At 41.3% G+C, this 6,089-nt stretch overlaps 1 long non-coding RNA gene across 1 annotated transcript; it reads right to left on the bottom strand.

Moving 5' to 3' along the window:
* Positions 1 to 709: 709 nt before the first annotated feature.
* On the bottom strand, positions 710 to 5,709 carry LOC115224891. Its single transcript, XR_003882900.2, has 2 exons — positions 5,520 to 5,709; positions 710 to 967 (listed from the first exon to the last, which is right to left on the bottom strand). It is a non-coding gene; the product is annotated as an uncharacterized LOC115224891 (long non-coding RNA).
* Between the last annotated feature and the right edge of the window lie 380 nt (positions 5,710 to 6,089).

The following is a 6,089-nucleotide window of genomic DNA, read 5'->3' as shown; positions in this document are numbered from 1 at the left end:
TATATGTATATTCTAGGATTAAATGTTCGAATTATGAAATGTTATGCAGATGACCTTGCATTTGTTTGTTCTATAACCTTAGTTTGATATATTTGTCTCTTTCAATTGAGCACTTCTATAGCAGTCCTATTAAACTTTTTGTTCCTGATAAGAAACAATCACTGTATTATTGATATATATATATATATATACACATATGGAAGCACTCCGTCGGTTACAACGACGAGGGTTCCGGTTGATCCGATCAACGGAACAGCCTGCTCGTGAAATTAACGTGTAAGTGGCTGAGCACTCCACAGACACGTGTACCCTTAACGTAGTTCTCGGGGATATTCAGCGTGACACAGAGAGTGACAAAGCCGGCCCTTTGAAATACAGAAACAGGAAGTAAGAGTGAGAGAAAGTTGTGGTGAAAGAGTACAGCAGGGATCACCACCATCCCCTGCCGGAGCCTCGTGGAGTTCAGGTGTTTTCGCTCAATAAACACTCACAATGCCCAGTCTGGGAATCGAAACCGCAATCCTATGACCACGAGTTCGCTGCCCTAACCACTGGGCCATTGCGCCTCCACATATAAACATATATAACATCGTTGTCATGATTGTTACCACCACCACCACCATCATTGTTGTCATCATCATCACCGTCACCATCATCACCATCCTCATCATCAAACACAACCAAAACAAAAAAAAAGACAATGCAAAAATATGATTGAATTTTGGTTTATTCCTTAATGCATGAGTCAGAAATTGTCTATTGTAAAATGGTTACAGCAAGGAAGTAAATAACGATGGCACCATATTCCTGTGTCCAACATGGAACCACATCTACTGGAAATGACTCTCTTGAGGCTGCTAGTGTTGTAGTAGTCGTAATGGTAGTTGAAGTATAAGAGGAGGAGGAGGAGGAAGAGGCGGAGGTGAGAGAAAAGGGTTGGTCTCTGATGTGCCATTTCTGTTGAGAGCTGAAAAGATAAGAGGAGAAGAAAATGATAAAGGTAAGATGGAGTGAAGAATTGGTGTTTAAGACGGCTTTCAAAGATTACAGAAGTGTTTGAATTAAATCTGTTGGGTGGCCCAAAAGTAGGTTCACAGTTATCACGTGGGCACTTTAAATTTATTTTAAAACATTTTATTAAATTTAAATTTCCACCTTTCATCATCATCATCATCATCATCATCGTTTAACGTCCGTTTTCCATGCTAGCATGGGTTGGACGGTTTTGACTGAGGGCTGGCAACCAGATAGCTGCACCAGGCTCCAGTCTTGATCTGGCAGAGTTTCTACAGCTGGATACCCTTCCTAATGCCAACCACTCCGTGAGTGTAGTGGGTGCTTTTTTACGTGCCACCTGCACTATTAACTAAATTAGCATAGAATAATGGTTTCCTACTTTCTTATAATTAAGATCAAAACTGTTAATATATTAACGAGAAAGAGATAATTGAATGACTGTAAACCTACTTTTGGGCCACCCTGTATGTTTGATCTGGTTTGGTATTTTAAACCTTCGGCATTTAAACAGACCATGTCTGGCCCTAATTTTCCAGCTGTTTTATGTTCAAATTGACCAGATTTGACCCCTCGTGCCTACCCTACTATGTCATTCTAAAAATAAACAATCCCATCATTGAAATCTCAAAGCTATGAGATAATCTATGATTCATTGAAGACAATGGGAATAAATATGGATTACATTTGACAGAGTAATCTGAATGCTTAAAGGGTTGACCCTTTAGCATTTCAACCAAAGGACCAGCGTATGTAATGTGGTCCTAGCTAAGGTAACCCTTTAACATTTAAACTGGCCATATCAGGGCCCAAATATTCTATCTGCTTCATCTTCAAAAAGACCAGATCTGGCCTCTCATACCTACCCAACAATATCATTTTAAGAATAATCCCATCTTGAAATCTCAAAGCCACGAGATAATCTATGATTCATTGAAGACAATGGGAATAAATATGGATTAAATTTCACAGAGAAATCTGAATGCTTAAAGGGTTAAACTAGCCATATCCTGCCCAAATATTCTTCCTGTTTTAAGTTCAAACTGGCCATATCTGACCTTTCACACCTACCCTACAATATCATTCTAAAGATAAACAATTCTAAAGATAAAAATCAGGCGCAGGAGTGGCTGTGTGGTAAGTAGCTTGCTAACCAACCACATGGTTCCGGGTTCAGTCCCACTGCGTGGCATCTTGGGCAAGTGTCTTCGGCTATAGCCTCGGGCCGATCAATGCCTTGTGAGTGGATTTGGTAGACAGAAACTGAAAGAAGCCTGTCGTATATATGTATATATATATATATATGTATGTGTGTGTCTGTGTTTGTCCCCCCTAGCATTGCTTGACAACCGATGCTGGTGTGTTTATGTCCACGTCACTTAGCGGTTCAGCAAAAGAGACCGATAGAATAAGTACTGGGCTTACAAAGAATAAGTCCCGGGGTCGATTTGCTCGACTAAAGGCAGTGCTCCAGCATGGCCGCAGTCAAATGACTGAAACAAGTAAAAGAGTAAAAGAGAAAAGAGTAATCACCTCATTGGAATCTCAAAGCTACAAAAGAATGCATAATTAATTAAAAACCATGAGAATAAATTAAGCATTACATTCGACAATAATTTAAATGTTTATGATGAAGTTGCTTTGTGGTTACTCGCCGTGCTAGAAATAGCAGCCAAATTTCATTTCCCTCAGATCACATCTGAACGTCTTAAAAATCGAAGGACGCAATTTAGTTTTAGATATTTTTTTCTTTTTTTAGCTATTCATTGTTGCCGGAAATGACCCACCCTCTTGATTCTGTTACTGCATATGGATTGCGAATGTGTGAGTGCCAACCAATTCTGGATCCATGCAAAGAGCCAAGAAAATATTGGTTTCAGATTTTTGGCACAAGGCCAGCAAGCTTGGAGGAGGAGGAGGTCAATTACATTAACCCCAGTATGCAACTGGTATTTATTTTATCAACTTTGAAAGGATGAATAACAAAGTCAACCTTGGTGGAATTTGAACTCAGAATTTTAAAGATTGACGAAATGCTGTTGAGCATTTTGACAAAAGAGTGATGAAATGAACTTTAAAGATTGACAAAATGCTGTTAAGCATTTTGACAAAAGAGTGATGAAATGAACTTTAAAGATTGACGAAATGCTGTTGAGCATTTTGACAAAAGAGTGATGAAATGAACTTTAAAGATTGACGAAATGCTGTTGAGCATTTTGACAAAAGATTGATGAATGCTAATGATTCTGCAAGCTCACTGTCTTCTTAACAATAATAAAATTGGTTTCATATTTTGACACAAGGCCAGCAATTTCAGGGAAGGGGTTAAGTCAATTACGTCGACTCCTCCAGTGTATGACTGGTACTTATTTTAACAACCTTGAAAGGATGAAAAGCAAAGTAGTCATCGGTGGAATTTGAATGCAGAATATAAACATGAAATGCTAAGCATTTAGTCTGGCATACTCTTTTACTCTTTTACTTGTTTCAGTCATTTGACTGTGGCCATGCTGGAGCACCGCCTTTAGTCGAGCAAATCGACCCCGGGACTTATTCTTTGTAAGCCCAGTACTTATTCTATCAGTGTCTTTTGCCGAACTGCTAAGTGACGGGGATGTAAACACACCAGCATTGGTTGTCAAGCAATGCTAGGGGACAAACACAGACACACAAACACACACATGCATATATATATATACATATATACGACAGGCTTCTTTCAGTTTCCGTCTACCAAATCCACTCACAAGGCATTGGTCGGCCCGGGGCTATAGCAGAAGACACTTGCCCAAGATGCCACGCAGTGGGACTGAACCCGGAACCATGTGGTTGTTTAGCAAGCTACTTACCACACAGCCACTCCTGCGCCTATGCTTACCATTCTGCCAATTTGCTGCCTTAACAACAGCAATCATAATAACGGCTTCAAATTTTGGAACAAGGCCAGCAAGCGTGCGGGAAGTTGATTACATTGACCCCAGTGATTAACTGGTACTTGCTTTATCGACCCAGAAAGGATGAGAGGCAAAGTAGTTCTTGGGGGATTTGAACTCAGAATGTAAAGACAGACAAAGTACCACTAAACATTTTGTGTGGCATGCAAACAATTCTGCCAGCTTGCTGCTTTACACTTTTATCAACTAAACACAAAGCCAAAAAAATTTTATCTGAGATTCTTTCAGAATCTTCTGACACCCCCTTAGGTTGGGAACTGCGATTCCACACAATGAAGTTATTGTCCAACAACTGCAGATTCCAATGGAACAAGTGAGGAGTCTACAGAATGCCAAAGAACAGTTTCAGGAGATAATTACTGATGTTATTCACCTCCCACAAAAGGCTGCCATGTCAGATTATTGACTAACTGGCGCCAAGATACAAAAGACTAGCAGTCACTAATTACATCAGTAACGACGTTCCTCCGAGAAAATTAATTAGATTTTCAACAGCTATATAGGCGTAGGCGAGACTGTGTGGTAAGAAGCTTGCTTCGTAACCACATGGTTCTAGGTTCAGTCCTGCTGTGTGGTACCTTGGGCAAGTGTCTTCTACTATAGCTTCATGCATACCAAAGCCTTGGGAGTGGGTATGGTAGATGGAAACTAAAAGAAGCCCGTAGTTTGTTCATATATATATATATATATATATATATCATCATCATCATCATCATCGTTTAACGTCCGTTCTCCATGCTAGCATGGGTTGGACGGTTCGACCGGGGATCTGGGAAGCCAGAAGGCTGCACCAGCTCCAGTCTTATCTGGCAATGTTTCTACAGTTGGATGCCCTTCCTAACGCCAACCACTCCGTGAGTGTAGTGGGTGCTTTTTACGTGCCACCTGCACAGGTGCCAGGCGAGGCTGGCAATGGCCACGGTCGGATTGGTGTATTTTATGTGCCACCGGCACGGAAGCCAGTCGAGGCGGTGCTGGCATCGGCCACGAGTCGGATGGTGCTTTTTACGTGCCACCAGACCAGGGATCCTGGCTGGTTCAATTCGGTTTCGATTTCGCTTGCCCCAACATGTCTTCGCAAGCAGAGGGGGTTGGCATATATATATATATCAGTGCAGGCATAGCTGCATGGTAAGAAGTTTGCTTCCCATTCACATGGTTCCAAGTTCAGTCCCACTGTGTGGCACCTTGGGAAAGTGCCTTCTACTGTTGCCTTAGGTTGACCAAAGCCTTGTGAGTGGTTATGGTAGATGGAGACTGACAGAAGCCCGTCGTATATATCTGTATGCGTATGTTTTGTTCTCTGTGTGTGCGTGCATGTGTCTTTGTGTTTGTCCTCTGCTACCACATGACAACAGGTGGTGGTTCGTTTACATCCCCATAACTTAGCAGTTCAGCAAAAGAGAGACCGATAACATAAGAACCAGACTTTGGAAATAATAAGCGTTAGGGGTGATTCATTCGGCTAAAACTCTCAAGGCAGTGCTCCAGCATGGCCACGGTCTGGGTAGCTGAAACAAGCATAAGATAATACAATAGAAACGTCCGTACTTGTGTCGTGTTGTTGAATGTTTCCGAATTCATTTTACATGTTTTGCTCGCTGTATCAATGTAGATATTGTCTTCAACACTTCGCGGGCCTCCATTTCTTGATTATTCTGGTCTGCTTCCAGCTTTTGTGTCAAATATTCACGAAAACCATCAAGTTTTTCGCCTGAATAAAAATAAATGAGAAAGAGAAAATGCTAGATTAAATAAAAGATCGAAACCTTGAGCAAGTTCTACAACTGTATTATAACATATTATTATCTATTTCTTTACTACCCACAAGGGGCTAAACACAGATGGGACAAACAAGGACAGACAAACGGATTAAGTCGATTACATCGACCCCAGTGCGTAACTGGTACTTAATTTATCGACCCCGAAAGGATGAAAGGCAAAGTTGACCTCGGCGGAATTTGAACTCAGGACGTAACGGCAGACGAAATACGGCTACGCATTTCGCCCGGCGTGCTACCGTTTCTGCCAGCTCGCCGCCTTCAAATAACATATTATTATCACATTATGATATTGGGTTCTAGTTTTGGCATAAGGTCAGCAATTTCATGGCAAGGGATT

The sequence above is a fragment of the Octopus sinensis genome, linkage group LG26 (assembly GCF_006345805.1).
Source record: "Octopus sinensis linkage group LG26, ASM634580v1, whole genome shotgun sequence".
NCBI lineage: Eukaryota > Metazoa > Mollusca > Cephalopoda > Octopoda > Octopodidae > Octopus > Octopus sinensis.
Note: the sequence above shows the minus strand (reverse complement) of the source record. Positions and strands in the feature narration are given on the sequence as shown.